We start from the raw sequence: 16403 nt of genomic DNA, 5'->3' as shown, positions 1-16403 counted from the left end.
GATACCAGAATAGGTATATGGGGTAAATGAGGGGGAGCAAAGAAAGAGAGAAAGACGGAGGGAGAGAGAGCGAGCGAGAGAGAGAGAGGGTGGAAGAGAGGGAGTTAGGGGGAGAGAAATCACAATCCGTAGCCTATTTAAGCGATTTTACGCGTAAAACTTCAGTTTGAGTTCAGCAGGAGTTTCTAGTCTTCTATTTAAAGTTTTTGGATTATCCGGATGTTGTCAAAAAGTCGGCTCGGGGGTTATTTTAGAAGTGGCAGCTAGAGGAGGACACTTTCCTCGAACCAAAGCGCGGCTGATCCTTTGTTTTATAAAGGTAATGTAGAGCTGGGCCATATATCAGCTCTGATGATACCTTCTCTGGGGCGGGAGAGAAGGAGCAGCATGCATCCCTCCCAGCGACGCCAAATCCGGGCCATAACTCAGAGGAAAGGGCTCCTTTTATATCATCCGAGAAATATTTCATCTCCTCTCAAATTCCCCTGCGTCCTCCAGGTTTGACATGATGGGTTTATTTTGGAAGCTGCTCGGAAAAATCGACGACAGGGTATTTGCATAGCAAAACGAATACGTCGCTTTCTGAACGAATTTTGTCAAATGAAAAATAATAAGGTTTATATTTCTTGACGTTTTTATTGCCCGTGATTGTACTGTAAAATTATTATTATTATTATTATTATTATTATTATTATTATTATTATTATTATTATTATTATTATTATTATTATTATTATTATTTTGTTTTAATCTCGTTTGTAAATGATGCTAGTGTTACTTATATGTGATATCATTTTGGATATTTAGCTTCACACCAATGTCGGGCATGATGCTGTAAATTTGGCCAATATTGCAGTGATTATAGTCTCACACCACTGGACGCACCAGTGAAAATAAAACATCAACAGCGTGATGATGATGTGACGATGGTGATGATGATGATGATGATGATGAGAGAGGAGGGGGAGAAAAAATACACAGTTGTACTAAAATGTTAGTGTAACATTGTATGCTGGTATTGAGGTTTCTGCAATATAAATAAAGGTAAAATTGCATTAGTTCACTGAGGGTTTATATTTATCAGTGCTGCACAGAACGGTATGTAGTACAGTTAATCAGACAGAAAAAATAACTTTTTAGGTTCTATTTTACCTTTTTCTGTATTATTTATTAATAATAAACAGCAGAAAGCGACGTGCCCTTTTTGTTTAAGTTTCTAAAATATAGAAAAAAGAAAAAGAACGGTGTCAGTTTGCAGTGAGCGTCTGACGTGTCCGGTTGAACTCCGCGAGGGCAAATATCAGCCAGCACCGTTTATATTTGCTGCTGGTGGGGAGTCCGATCCGATTTCAGGAGGAGGTGCTGAAACACAGCCCGCAACTTTGAACGGTGAACGTGTCATAACATTGTCAGGTGTTACTGTTATATTTAACCAAACGAGGGCAAAAACCACCCATCAATAATTTATTCAAACGTCAAAAACACCAGAGCCCCCTTTTAAAGCAGCCACATAGTGAATGGGTCCGTGCAGAGGCTCGTGTTGTTCAGCAGCCTGTTCATTGCAGACAGTTATTTGTAGTGGTGTGTCATCATCTGTGGTTCTGCCTGGCCAAGGTCAGCGACACCGCCCGCCTCTCAGCTCTCCTTTAGCCACACAACTTAATCTGTTAAACTGCTGGACTGTGCGGGGGACTCTCCTACACTACATCACCGACCCCCTCTGACGCAGCGGTACCTACGGAATATCACACGTGGGAGGATGCAGATGGCTGAAAAGCTCGGGTTAAGCGCGATCCAGCTGCGTCAGCACCGAGCACTCACAGCGCCCCGACACCCGGCTCTCCTCAGACATTCACACGTGCATTTATTCAAGACAAGAGGTCTGCTTCCTCCAAAGCAGGTTTTGATTCAGGCCTCGCGCGCCGCACCGCGCTGGCTCAGAGGGCTATCCTTCAACATGTCTCGGTGACCTCATACAGCGGGAGACACAGTGCTCACTGCAGGCTTAGGTTGCGCTCAGACAGCTGCAGGGGGAACTATCCACATTGTAGCCATTTTGCGAGACCCCAAAGATGGGTGTCATGTCTCCCTTCTCCCAAAGGCCTACCTGTTATCTAACATGACACCAGATATAGAGACAGGGAGAGGAAGGGAGGCGCAGATAGCCCGGCTCGGATGTGTCTCCCCGCGTTTAAAACGAAGCTTATAAATCACATGTCATTACCAGGGGTCACTAGCGGAGGCACGCCATTGGACGGTTTCATCGTAGGACCGGTCTGGTTGGAGGAGAGTGGATTTATCTGGCAGTTGGATCTCTGGAGAGGCAGCCATATTTTATGTGACTAGAGACGCAATAACAGGGCCCTGACAAATCCCTGACGGCCGGGCTCTTCCTGCCTCGCAGTGCGCTGCCAGTGCTGCTGGATCGCGAGCGGCAGCATCATGAGCACCGCGAGGCACGTGAGCAGCAGCCGTTTTTAATCTGGGCCGGGAGCACCTGGTTATGGGTCGGTGTTAAAGGTTCACTTCACCCAAAAACACACACATTTCATTAATAATTAAAAAAAACCTCACGAAATACAGTAACTAAATCGCAACAGATACAATGAGGCTTTGTGACTTTTTCTTGAAAGTCAAAAATTAAAAAAGGAAAAAATAAATATTTTTTAATCTAACAAAAAATGTGTAAACAATAATGCGCATACAGTAACTATTTAAAGGCACTGATGACATTTCTTTTGTGTATTGGCAGTAATACCAAAGTTCATACTTACATACTAATGCGTTGCAGAAAACCATGAATGAGATAATCACATGACTTGAGACCTCAGTGACCACAGTTTATCTGAAGCCACACAGGAAGCAGAAAGACACGGGGGCCTTCATTTCTTTACTTACTTACTGGTTTATTTATTTACGCGTGAGCACAACTCAAGGTTCATTAGCATTGGCAACAAAAGTCACACACATGAATAATCTGATCTGGATCAGATTAGATGAGCTACTGTAAATCACAGTAAGTAAAATTATGCATATAGTCATAAAATCTAAATCTAAATCTTAATCTAAATCTAAAAATCTAAATGTATATATACTGAAAGATTTTTTTTATTTTCAGTCTAGATCTTAGTTTGAAAATTTAAAAAAAAAAATATATGTATATATTTATATATATCTTTTATATTCTATAAAATTGGATTCAATTAAATTTATTTTAATTTATCAATTTCCTTGATTTGCAAATAAACCAAAGGGAAATCCAAATACTAAAGTTTAAAGAAATCAATTTACTTCTAGTTGTTATGTTGTTTACATTTACAGTAGGTGACCTGGCCCTTTAAGAACGACCAAAAAACATCATCTTTCCTGTGGTTCAAAACAAGAAATGAACAAACGCAAAGTGAGTAGAACTCGCCAGTCGGTGAATCACAAACCACCACGGGAGGAAAAAACAGGTGCACGGTCTCCCAAGAAACCCAAGCCGTGCTGGAGGGACCCCATGGGGAGCGCCTAATGCAGGGCCGCTCTCTCCTGAACACCACGTCTTCATGGGTCCGTGGCTGTAATAGCACCGAACACACTCGCCGCCACGGACTCCGGGAAAAATCATTCACTCAATAAATAGTTTGACACCAACGTGTTAATGCCGCGTGCTGTTTTAAACGTGGCCTCTATAAGATCTGTTTACTGTGTCTTACCTGGTGGAACACTTGCTGCTCTCACGCGCCTCTGCCAGCTGGTAGCACACTGGCTGCACGCCCCTGAATCATACTGGTGTGGTTTGGGGCCTGTACACTTGTAGCTGGCGCAGCCTGAACATCGGCGCTGCTCGTTTACAGAGAGCCCATTTTTGAAACTGCACATATGCGGCACACGCAGGAAATGACACCCTCCCTCCATTCCCACTTCCAGAATTAGCGATGCGCTGCCCGTCGAGCGTCCGTCCTTTCCCGCTGCACATTTGCATGCTGGGGATGAGCTGTTCCACTTGGTCGGGCCGCGCCTCCGCTCTCATCCCAGCTCCCGCTATAAAGCACAGTAAGCAGTGATGCTGAGGGATTGTGTTATTCGGGATGACCAGGGGTGGAAAAGATTATTCACTGCAATAAAAACCGCCGGAGGAGAACTGGGGAGAATTATGACAGCAATCGTTTAGTTTTCATCCGGGGAGGGTGTTTATTTTATTTTTACTCGAAGACTTACAAACGAGGATAAAGAGACGTCAAGGTGAAAAACGGCAGAAAAACTAATTTGTCTTATTCAGAAGTGTAAATCCCAACCGTCGCTGTTGATTACGCATACGTGAAGTTTCCCAATCACACTGAGCTTTTAGTGCTTGGCCCTGCTTTCTGCAGCCCACAGTCACCTGTTAATACTCGCTGCCTGTGATCCTTTAGCCGTTCAGGCTTTGGCCCTTTCTCCACAGACCATCCGTGGGTCTGGAGGCAGCGATTGTACCGCTTATGATGCAAACGTGTATTTAAATGAGGATAAGACCACAGGGCCACTCTAATTACATGAAGTGGGTTCGGGTTGTGCTAATTCAAGGCCCACGGGGGATTTTCCACCGCGGCCTCGTGGGGACGGACGCCGACAGGTCAGCTGCTCCTCCTTGAGGAGAGGAATGTCTGCTTCTCGCCTCCTCCTGTCGTCGCCTTCGTCCCCTGCTCAAATATTGTCCTCTCTTGTCTGCGCTCCCTCTCTCTCTCTCTTGCTCGCCCGCTCTTCTTTCCGGCACACACGCACACACACACACACACACACACACACACACACACACACACACACACACACACACACACACACACACACACACACACACACACACAAACCCTGTCTTTGAGAGATGGCCTCTGTCTTTCAATTAGCCTGCGATGGCCCTCGTACAAGGCTGGCGTCTGGCGAGTTAGGCCCGCAGCAGATGCTGCTGTGGATTGGCCGTTCATCTGCAGCCTGCAGACTGTATTGAATAGTCATTAGGGTGGAGCTGACTATTCATGACGGAGAAGCGGCTTTGTGTGGGAGGGGATGCTACAACATGCAGCCCCTTACAGCGGTGGCGGACGGGGGACTCTGATTAGGCGGAGCGGCAGATAATGAAAGATGACCCTACTTGACAGCAATCACCTGTGCGAGCTCGGCTGTTTTCAGCTGGGCCAGCTTGTTTGACTTTAATGGGAGCTAGAGAGGAGACAGCGCGGAGGGGAAGGAGCAGAGACGGCCCCCCGATGGGCAGGAGACACACGAGCCAGTCTGTTGCGTTTGCCTATGATTTGTCATCTCTCAGTGGGTCCGCTCATGAAGCACCTGGCAACCCTGCACGGAGGAATATGGTCGCTGCCACGACCATACAGCAGCACACACACAACCATATGCCCCCATTGTCATTCCAATGAGCTCGGACAACATTCGCTCTCCCCTCCTTTCAGCCGACGCTATCAATACCAACCCCATGCGGAGGGGCCCGGGTCAAGAGGGACCCTCACTACAAAGTGGCCGCGGCCACAACACACACACACACACACACACTCCCGCCCCGCTGCCTCCTTCTGCTCCACCGCCCCCTCCTCTCCTGAGCCCCCGTAGGCTGGACTGAGGAAATGTGAATTAGCTTCATCAATGCAGAGGTTAACATTGCGCAAAGACGATGTTGACCTCTCGTTGTATTCGTGGTTTGATGTCTTTCTCAGGGGCCAAATGCTTATGAATAAAAATGGCAGGGGAGAGGTTGACAAAGGGATTTGTCTGACTAATGCCAAGGGAAAACCCCTCAGGGAAAGCCTGCTTAAGCCCAACACCACTGATTCCCCCCTGCAGTATTATCAATCATGGGGTGTCTCGCACGGTGCTGTTATTGTTTTTGCCATAATTGCATCAGAATAGCTTTCGCTTGTCTCTAATGAAAAGTGTCTGTGTTCATCATGCTAATGCAGCGACAGCATAAATATTACGCGTGGCCTCTTATGGCACCTTTCTATGTGTTAATAACACACATTAGTGTGAAAATCAAAGTGCTCGTTGACCCAAAATAAAGAAAAAGACATGTTATCCCTCACGCCCAGCGGCTCCTTTATGTGTCTGATCTGAAATATCGATCCAGGGACAAATGCAACTGTTCTTATTATGGTCTCAAACTGTTAAATAATAAAAACAAAAACATTAATATTTATTTTCACAAAGCTCATCCCTGTTATTCTGGAGAACCCACAAACAAACAAGCAGTTCAAGAGTGCTGAGTTCACGCTGAGGCCTGTGAGTCATCCAGAACAACAGAGGAAGACATACTGTGACGCATGTGAAGATTAGATTCTGACTTCTACTGCGTCATGGAAGGCAATTAAAAACGACGCCGTTGTGGAAACAAAAGGAATAAAATAACCGTATTTAAAAAAACAACATGGCTGCATTGTCCTAAACAAAAAAACAGGAGACATGGTTGTAATTTGACTGACCCTTTAAACGAGGAACGAGTAGCGAGTGTAATGTGGGAATATTCCAATGTGATAACTTCGCTCAGCTACTGTAGCGGGCGATTCCACGGGATCAGCACTAATTTTACAACCAATTTAAGGCAGACTTTGATGGCGTCCTCCATTAAAGTGGATTACGGAAAAACGTGGGGCGCGTGGGCCGAGGTGGGTTCGCGGCCTCCCGGCCTCCAACCCCGGCGTAACTGAGAAGCGCGTCCGGTGCTTCGTTTAAGGTCGACACCGGCGACGGGACCGGGGAGCTCGCGTGGGTTCGGTGGGATTCCACGCGTCGTCGCTCCGTGATGCAGGTGCTGATATTTGTCTCTGCGCAAACAAATTAAAGACCGCTCACGCCCCCCCACACACAATACACACACACACACACACACACACACACACACACACACACACACACACACACACACACACACACACACACACACACACATTATATGCTCCACGGGGCCCGGCCTCGTCTTTATGACTTTATTAAAAGTGTCTTGTTTCATATCACGCGCTCCCAGCAAAGAAGCGCACGCCCAGTAAATCACACAGTTATTGTAGGTAATTAAGTCCAAAACTTGGTGTTATACGGCGCCTGTTGTGCATAAGCAAAATTGACCATTTTAATTGCAAAGGAAATATTTACTTGCACTTTGTCTGGCGTGAAAGACAATATTACTTTTCCTAATATTGCAGAAGGAGGCGGTGGCGCAGACGTTCATTATACTAACAGTCCCCTTTAAAAATGAATGGTAATGAGACACAACAGCTATTTACTTTGCTTTAATGCTGTGGCAAGTGCTGGAGCGACCCCCCCCCCCCTTCGCTTTTCACAGCGAATGCCCCCGCCGCTGCCCAGAGCTTTTCAAATTATCCGACTTGTTACACCGCAAAATACAACGCGGCATTAAAAATTGAAGAGGTGCGAGTTGAGCCCGGACGAATCCGGCTCCTCCTGATTTTCCTGCTAATCAGCGCGATGCGGCCGCTGCATCCGCCGCCCTCTGTCGTTCTGCTATTATGGAGTAAAGACAACGCACCGACCGCGTCCTCATCCGTCACTCATCGTCTTAAATTCCCTGCTCATTTTGCGCCTCCTCGCCCTCCTTTGTCTGCATTTGTGCGTCTCAGCGCTGCGCAGTATTTGTCACAGCAGGCCAATAACCTGCGTCCCTCTTTCTCCCTAACAGATGAGTGTGGCCTGAAGCGGGAGGGCTGCCATTCATCCAGATCTGTGTCTGTTCCTGCCGTTTAAACCCGAACAGGCTCGACTAATGCTCCTGCCTCACTTCTTTGCCACGCTGCTGCTTTATAGGCTTTGTTCGAGGCTGCTCCTTTATTTCCCCCTCTAGCCATCTTTTTCATATTTTTCACATCCTAATACTCCCTCTCTCTCTCTCTCTCTCTCTCTCTCTGTCCTCTCATCGTCGCCTCCTTCTTATTTCTCCCCTTCTCCTCTGCTCTCATTTGCCTCTTTTACCTTTCACATCGCTCTTTAACAATTGCTTTCTCCATCTCCTTCTCCTCCAGTAAAAAAATAAATAAATAAAGCCCGGGTCTTAGACGAGAAGTCGGTGGCGTTGAGCCGAGGAGGACACACTCCACTTAGATAAATATCCCCATCGCTCTGAGCAGAGCCAGGGAGATTTATTCATCCGCCGAGCTGGCAGAAAATTGACTTGTTTCATGGGGGCAGGCTAGTGACGCATCGCCACGAGAGGCAAGGAGACGGAGGGGAGGGAGACGCGAGGGGAGATACGAATGATGAAGGGAGAAGGCGCGAGGAGAGGGAGCGAGGGAAGGAGCGACGCAGGGGCGCGGGGAGAAAAAGAGGGGAAGGAGTGTGGCGATTTCGGGAGCGGGGAGGGAGAAAAACGATAAAGCGAGATGAGAGAGTGATGTCCCTCCCCTTGTACTAGAGGATAAAGCCAGTGGGGTGGTGAAACAGTGATGAGGGAAATGGTACAGCTGACATTTATATAAGAGGATATTGATGAAGCAGAGACAATAGCAGACTCAATCCACTCCTCCTCTGCTTGCTTTTCCTCCTGTCCTATGTTTACTGCTTCCTGCTCCTCCTCTGTCTTTTCTCCTCTGTCTCCTTCAACTCCCTCCGTCTTTGGACTGACAGAGCGCCGTTATTGGACACTACATCCTCATTCGGAGAGAAGGGCCACAACCCTAGGTGACTTAAGACTACAGCCACCAATGCATCACAGTGATAATCTCTCCTCCTCTGCTCCTGCAGCCGGCGCGCGGCAGCGCCTCCCCGTAGCAGGAACACCGGCGCTCCCGCGTGTGCGAGCGGCTCCATGCTAACGCAGCAAATAGAGGGGAGACGGATGCTGCCTCGCCTCCGCTCTCCTGAAGAGGTGTTGTGAATGTAGGTGTAAGTGTTTTGCGGGGGTATTTGTGTGTGTGTGTTTACTCGGAGTGTGTGTGTGTGTGTGTGGTGTGTGTGTGTGTGTGTGTGTGTGTGTGTGTGTGTGCCTGCGAGTGCGTATGTGCTCTGGGAGCGATGGGGCGTGGAGGATTTCTGCTTGTATCAGCACACGGGCTGCACCAGGAGAGAGGTGTACAGGGGAAAAGGATGGGGGAACTGGGAATCTGACTACGCCTGTGTGTGTGTGTGTGTGTGTGTGTGTGTGTGTGTGTGTGTGTGTGTGTGTGTGTGTGTGTGTGTGTGTGTGTGTGTGTGTGTGTGTGTGAGAGAGAGAGAGAGACGGGTGGGGGTGGTTAACATGGAGTGGAGTATAATTTAGTCGCACTGAAGCTCAAGGCTCATGTCAACCTTGGATAGAGACCCTGGATGATAATTTGAATTGGGAATTAAGTCACCAATCAATGGTTATATTTATGCTGAATCAGTGGTTTATTAAGGGAAGAGAACTCAATCATCTGATTGTGTGCGTGTGTGTGTGTGTGTGTGTGTGTGTGTGTGTGTGTGTGTGTGTGTGTGTGTAGTGCAGGCTGCAGTGGAGGCAGCTGTACTCTAAAATATTATATATAATATAAGTGTATGAAGGCTCATTTAGAAGCAAAAAACTGCAAGCTGCAAAGAAGCAACGTGAAACACAATAAGAAGCTTCTCACCTTAATACAGAATGATTCATCCAGTGTCCGAGCCGCAGCCTCTGTGGTTCGAGTTTTCACACTATTCTGACCCAAACCATGGTCTGTGTGAACTTATTTCTGCCTGAAAAAAGCTCAAACAAGTTCACAATATCTCATCACACTAAATAAAGTCATCTCCCACTTGTGCAGTTGCCGTGTTTCAGCTAAGTTACGACCACATAGCAGGAGCAGTTAGCTTTTCACGCCCGCCGTTATTTCTGGCGGTTACTCTCAGCTGCACGCGCCCAGACTAAATCTCTGTTTTGAATTATTGTTGCGTGAAACAATGGCAGCTGCACCAGGCCGGTGCACGAGGACTGATGGTGCCCCTAATTAAAGGTGCCCCACTAACACTGAGGGGTGTCTTTATAATTAAGTAATCAATAATCTTTAAACATTGGGCCTCAAGGCCTCAGGTGAAAAACGAAGTAAAGCTTTGTGCTTGTTGTCATTATTTTCACAAAATGCCCCATTTACTGCACAATGTCCACCTGCAGGAGACGCAACGCACATAAAGGATGTGCACAGCGACGCTCGTGCACTCACAAGTAAACAAATTCTAAGTCCTGCTGAAAAAAAAGATTTGTAAAACAGCTCCTACGTCTGCACAGATGTGCCCTTCTCCAGGTTTGAACCCTGTGACCCCGTCACTGCACTGCTCACACACGCACGCACACACACACACACACACACACACACACACACACACACACACACACACACACACACACACACACACACACACACACACACACACACACAAATGAGCAACTCAGGATATCTCATCTTTTCAACAGCCCAATAAATAGATGATCTCATGCATTTTCATCAGGAACCTTCTCCAGTCTCTCATATTTCTGATTTGTGTAACAGCTCAGTTCTCACCCCTTAGTTTAGCCTATAATGCGTTTTTGCAGCAGATCCTTTACGTCCCCTGTTGTTTTCACCACGTCCCCTCATCAAGCTGCCAAAACCTTTAGTACAGTTGATCTACTCTACATTTCAATAATCTATATGACAGGGTTAAATTATCTTTATCGCTTCATTTGAACATGGTGCCAGTGAGAACTGATCTGATGGCCTGCTGCTAGTAGAAACTAATACTTACTGTTTAGTACTAGGCTGGTGGTGAGTATAAAGTAGCTTTGAGGAGTTGATACTGCATTTTTTAGCCAGTATAACGTGTTTGGCTTTAACGCTCAGCACTACCTCAACTCCCAGCTGATCCAACGTGGCAAAACTATAAAACACCCTCAAACGAACAACTAAAACACCAATTTGATATGACCTCAGGTTTCCTTCAGGGACTGGAAGGTGTGTGTGTGTGTGTGTGTGTGTGTGTGTGCGTGTGTGTGTGTGTGTGTGTGTGTGTGTGCGTGTGTGTGTGTGTGTGTGTGCGTGTGTGTGTGTGTGTGTGTGTGCGTGTGTGTGTGTGTGTGTACCTCTGGACTCTGGGCAAATGTGAGTGGCAGCCGTGCCGGAGCGGCGCTGTGACCTTCTCTCTCTGGACTGTAACTCAATCAGAGCTCAAGGCGTGACACCGTAACCCTGCGTGGCAGGAAGCGGCCTGGCTACAGCGCTCTGCTAATGCCTTTACTAACGGCCGTGACCGCACTGCGCTCATACCCCCCTGGAAAACAAAGCTGCGCCCAGGCCAGATCCTTACAAATGAGAGATAAGCCTGTGTTTTTTCGGCGATTCGCGGCCAAATGTGTGCCGGGGTTCACAGGTTAGCCTCTCTCAGATTACATGTTCATTAAGGGAATTAATGATGCTTCATGGCAGCTGTATTAAGAGCGTATCTGCTTTCCTCGCGGGGATCCATCTCAAGAGGTTCCTCGAAACACAAAGCACACGTCTTATGAGTGACCTGTAGGGACAATGGTGCGTTCAAAGAACATGAGCCTGGCTGTTGGTTTTTCTCAGGCGCCGGCGTCAGGTCAGGCCTGTAACACTTGTAGATGTTTGGATAGGAGAAGCGGCCTAATGCCATCCTGAAGGCGTCCATCTCTGGCTCTAAATGCTGGAGGCCGGCTCCGTTTCGGCAGCTGCTGAGGTCCAAACACCTGCACGTCCACCGAGTGGGCGGTGTGTGAACGCATCGTACTTAAATTCTCTTGCTGCGCCACTCGGAGACACTAAATAACCGCGCTATGAAACCATAAACACACCTCATAAATTGCTTACTGCTGATATTAGTGAGTGGTGAGCCATTAGTGAGAACACCTTCTGGGGAGGTGAGCATCCAGGTTCGTCTGTTGAGCTGCTTATTTAGCTGAGCAGCAGGACCTCGGCTAAACCCCCGGCCATTATTTGACCGTGTGTTAAAAAACATGTAAACAAGTAGTTTTCTTATAGTAAAACTATGGTTGTCAGTGGTGGATTGATGAACCTTTGGAACTTGAAGCATTCGTAGCAGCAGGACACAACATTGTCCAGATGAATTAAATTAAATGAGTGACTTTGTTAGTGATTGTGTGATAAGCTCTGATAAACAGTGTGCAGCTTTTTTCCTGGGGGGGGGGGGGGGTCTGGCTTTATAAATGTATGCATTTAAAAACTGAATGTGTCGCTGCACAGGTTCCCTCTATTCCTCATGCATGTGGTGGAACAGGTGCAGCTTCTCCAATGAGAGCAGCCTGTTCCGGCCACTTCTCCCCCTGAGTCAGAAATCGTGACAGGGGACAAGGTCGCGCCCATGAAACGCACGGCGCTGACCCGGCTCGTAAACTCGGAGGTGCCCTGGATGAGAGGAAAGCGTCAGAAATCCACGTTTGAAAGTGATGGAGACGCCTGGCGCGTCCGCGTGTGCGTGAGCGGGCTCCCTGCGCTATTTCAGTCCGCTGTCACTTTTCCCGTGGAAGCACATGCGGAGGTTTGAATCGGGTTTCAGCAGCAGCGGAACACAGAAGGTATGCGGGGTTGTGCAGGCATGCACCCACACATGGACACGCACGCACGCACGCACGCACGCCGCCGCGCCGCGCCGCGCCGCGCGCCCCGGCGCTCATGTTTGTTATGGTGGCCGGCGCTGGGGAGGCGGCTTAGCGGGGGGTCGGAGGTCGCGGCGGTGGGATTTCAGGGCTGACGCGGAGATCGAGCCACTTGCGAGGGACCGTGGCCTCTCGGAGGCGCAAAAACAAAGAGGAGCCCCAGGGGGACGCGCTGGACAAACACGGGGCGACATCACAGGCGAAAGAGAAAGTGTCTGTCGGTGACGGACGGTCCTCGAACGCAGCGAACAACGAAGGCTCAGCAGATAAACCTGCATTCGCCAGAGAGGAAAAAAGAAAAATGTTCATATTATTTACTGTCCTCATTTTCCTGTCCCCGTCCTCCCCAGATTTGCATGTGTTTGAGCTCTCCATTTGTCTTTGGTGGTAAACACAATTTAATATTAGAATAAATTACAAATGGAAGACTGATGCCTGGGATAGATTTTTCTTGCGGGAAGTTCGGTCTGCTCCAGCATTAATGTCCCCTGCCTCTGTTGGAGGCATAAATCTCGTTTTCCTTCTTTTTGCCTTGAATCATATAGGGATATTGAATTACTCCGCTGCTCCGCACACATAGAGGCATTGTGCATTACACTGCACTCAAAAAAAAAACTTGTTGGATGAACATAATAAAATTATGGAAAGTATTTCCATCTAATTAAAATGCGTTAAGATAGCAAGAAGCTATTTCGCTTAGTGAACCAAATGTAAACAGGGTGAAGCAACATGATATATTCATGTTAATGTTACCTAATGACCATGGGTCAGTCCCACTAATGTTTTTAGGGTTGATTGAACATAATTTTCTTGGGTTATTTGATCATGTATAATATTAATACTTGTTACTTAATTTTATAGGGTAGTAACAAGTTAATTTAAATTAATTAATAAATTATGCTATACTAACACAACCAATGTAAAGTTATCAAATGTTTTGTGCCAACATTAGCTTTTCAAAGTTACATACAAATAAAGTAATCTTTGAAACAGTATTTCTATTATGCAAACTAACATATATCCCCAGCTGGTGTGTAGGTTGGAGAAGACACAAAGCACATTGGATTTAGACTGGTTAGAATACTTTATAAGCTTCATAAAAACGATAAAACAGCTTTCAAATGTCAAAGGCAGCTACAAAATGTCACTAACATCCAGTATTGTACATACAGCATTGGGCCAATATTTCAAACAACTTTTAGTGGAGGGTAGCTGAGGTTGAGAGCATATAACAAGAGCAAACAACAACAACACAGCAAGTGGGACACTACCCAACTCATCCAAGACTTGAAACGATGACTACATCTTCAGGGTCATCATCTGCCTCTGCATCTTTGTGAATGACAAAAACTTCAAGAATTGTCTCTATCATGGCTTCTTCAAGGCGTCCACGATCTGAAATGTAAAATTAAAAAAGCGGATGATGTTATATAACACTTCAACTTTTAAAGCATATATAAATCACTTTGAAATTTTAAACTTACATGAAATAAAAAAAAATAAAAAAAACATTCTTACCATCCATTCTTTCACAAGGTTGCCAGGATCTTCATTGAGGAACACACACTGGGCTTAAAGGATGTACTCTTCTGACATCAATGGAGTTAGTCTTTAGGACAAACAAAGTAATCACACAAAAAACAAAACAATTTTAATCTATTTTAGGGAACAATTTTTATTCAAGTGAGTAGCTGTCACTAACATATTACGACATAGATTTTTTTCCCATCATCATACCTGGGTTATGGGAACCATGATGCTCTTAATCTTTTGTCCTTGAATGCCGCCTTCCTTGCCAAACACCGTTTTCAGGTCTGAAGAATAACCATCCAGCATGGAGAAGAACTGTTGCAGCAAACTGTTGTAGTCCTCTTAAATTTATTCTTAAAAAGAAAAAAAGTACACAAGTTATCAATGCACTGAATGGCAAATGTGTAAACAATACTTTGATACATTTTAATATATTTTGTTTGTCTGATCAGAATCACATTGTATATATATATAGACATATTTATTGACCAACCTCAGAAACACAGAAGAGAGCAGGCCATCTGGTTTTGAACTCGGTGATGAAGGGTTCATCTCTGATAACTTCTTGCCTTGTGTTTGCAATAGTCGTATCTACTAGAAAAAGTCACGCTGCACTCCTTGCATCTCCAAATACCTTAGAGTCTATTTATCTTATTTCTTTTCATTCCCTCTTACCTTACTTTTTCTTAAACAACTTGTGGACATGTAGACATCTGACGCGACACTAGCAGATGATTCCCTGTCCTGCTGTCTCTTCTCAGCTCTAGAATGGGACACTTTCACAGAATGGCCATTGGAGGTAAACACCAAGAGACACATTTTAGATGATAAAGAACAGGTTTCAAGTCAAAATAGCTGTAATAAATTAGGAAACCAATTATGTGCTGTGAAATGAGTACACAATCTTATAAAAAAGGTACAAATGTTAAAGCTTAATTAAATAAATACTTGTGTAAGTAATTTGATTATTTTCCTTTACCGTGTGAAACAAATAGATTTATGATAATACGATATACAATGCAAACAATATGTAGAGTGAAATAACTCAAACACCATTTTGGTAGGTTCGTGTAAATTACCTCAGGAAATGCATAGCATGACAGCACATTTCTATTTAATGCTCATGGGTTACCTTTCCATTAGGGCAAGTCTCTGTACTTCTGTTTTCCGTTTTCAGTAGTTCTCTGCTCTAACACCTGCGGACGGAGAGTATATGTCAGAAAATATTGCACCAACCTGAACAAATGCCGCTGACTCGTAAAATCCTCGTCGCATCCAAACCGACCGAGGGGCAACGCTGATGTCGGTTATTTGAAATTTGAAAATCCCGCGCTCGCGCGATGAACTCGCATTGGAAATACGTAAAAGTCTCACTCCTAACTGAGCAAAGATCGCCGTTTAACGGCTATAAAATAATATAAAAAATTACAATATATATATATATTTTATTGCAGATAAGCTTATTTAAAACTAGCACGTTCTCAGTGTTGTACGGAAGCTAGCTAGGTTAGCTTGTGAGCACAGGCGCAGTCACATAACACGGATACGTACTCTAGCTAATTAAACATCCAAAATGCTAAAAGGCACTATATATAGCTACTAACAACATTTCTGCACCCATGCGGTTTTTTATTCAATGGACGTTAAACTTACCTTCTTGCACACATCATGAACAGGTGTTTTCCTTTACGTCAGGATCCTGAAGAAGCGGCAGGGCCGTAGTCCAAGTTGTGAATTTGCTCATTACTGCCACCTTCAGCTCTGGACATGTTGTTGTCTAAACCTATTTTTATTACGTTGAGTTAACATAAAATATTGATGTAACCTGTTGAAGTTGTTACATTTACGTGATTTTATTATGTTCAGACACAAAACAAGAATTTATATTGTTGAAGTTGCATGTTAAAATTATGTTAATGTAGCATGCACCCAATCCAGGTTTTTTGAGTGTGACTGATAAGCTGTCACCAGCAGTTTAACTTAGAGACATTCAAAGAGTAATACAGCAGTTGAGGATAAACTAACCCCAGTCCCCTTAGAGTAAGCTATGGCGCTGTCACCGTGAAAAATACCACCAGGGCATTTCATATAACACGCAGCATCTGGCATCGGAAAATAGAGGAAAACACCTCTGAACAATGCTTGGTTTATGGCTGGTTTCATAACAGGCGACAGTTTTACCCTTGAACATAGGAAAAGCTTGGATCAGAGCTGTGCTGTAAAAGACTGAAATAAACGTCCAGTGTTTGGACCTTATTCTAAGGTTTGCAACGGGTTTTCAATGTGAAACGTT

At 45.5% G+C, this 16403-nt stretch overlaps 1 long non-coding RNA gene across 12 annotated transcripts; it reads right to left on the bottom strand.

Annotated features, from left to right (window-relative positions):
* Positions 1–13645: 13645 nt before the first annotated feature.
* Positions 13646–15778, bottom strand: LOC114853378 (uncharacterized). Of its 12 annotated transcripts, XR_003785569.3 has the most exons (7): positions 15764–15778; positions 15243–15306; positions 14786–14886; positions 14604–14701; positions 14318–14463; positions 14099–14189; positions 13646–13975 (listed from the first exon to the last, which is right to left on the bottom strand). It is a non-coding gene; the product is annotated as an uncharacterized LOC114853378 (long non-coding RNA). The 12 variants fall into 12 exon arrangements; XR_003785574.3 differs by lacking the exons at positions 15243–15306; positions 15764–15778 and adding an exon at positions 15347–15364; XR_008694656.1 differs by lacking the exons at positions 15243–15306; positions 15764–15778 and adding an exon at positions 15347–15361 and having other exon boundaries at positions 14604–14704.
* Positions 15779–16403: the final 625 nt, after the last annotated feature.

This window comes from Betta splendens, chromosome 1 (assembly GCF_900634795.4).
Source record: "Betta splendens chromosome 1, fBetSpl5.4, whole genome shotgun sequence".
Taxonomy (NCBI): Eukaryota; Metazoa; Chordata; class Actinopteri; order Anabantiformes; family Osphronemidae; genus Betta; species Betta splendens.
The sequence above is the reverse complement of the archived record's forward strand: the minus strand, read 5'-3'. Positions and strand labels throughout refer to the sequence as shown.